The sequence below is a fragment of the Fukomys damarensis genome, unplaced genomic scaffold (genome assembly GCF_012274545.1).
Source record: "Fukomys damarensis isolate Sample0158 unplaced genomic scaffold, DMR_v1.0_HiC HiC_scaffold_16, whole genome shotgun sequence".
Lineage (NCBI taxonomy): Eukaryota > Metazoa > Chordata > Mammalia > Rodentia > Bathyergidae > Fukomys > Fukomys damarensis.
The window spans coordinates 9,934,114-9,934,533 of NW_022900928.1; the positions used below are offsets into that span (position 1 = coordinate 9,934,114).

General features: G+C 48.6%; 1 protein-coding gene across 1 annotated transcript in view; it reads right to left on the reverse strand.

The window, feature by feature from the left end:
• The window catches only part of Slc6a5 (solute carrier family 6 member 5), a 49,092-nt gene that overhangs the window by 36,249 nt on the left and 12,423 nt on the right, over positions 1–420 (reverse strand). The window lies entirely within an intron of this gene.

Sequence of the window (420 nt, forward strand, 5' to 3'; positions counted from 1 at the left end):
TAATCTCTCCACAGAGACCAGAACTTCCCACAGCCGCCCGAGACCACACTGGATCAGGTTGGGAGGGTGTGTGGGTCCTGCCTGAGTCTCCTCTGATCCTCATGGAGCAGGGATTCTAACCTGCCCACCATCACTGCCACTGCCCGCAAGTGCAACCGGAACTCTCAACTGCAGAGGGCGATGTGTGTGTTTTCTGTACTGTTTTACTCTTTTATGAGCATTCACGCCTATTTGCATAATTTAAAATTTTAAAAATTGGCATGAGCCAGACATCCCGGTGGTACACCCCTGTAACCCCAGTACTCTGGGAGGCTGAGGCAGGAGGATCTCAAGCTCCAGCCCAGCACTGGCAACTTAGTGATTCAACAAGGCCCTGCCTCAAAAACATAAAAAAAAAAAAAAAAAAAAAAAAAAAACCCG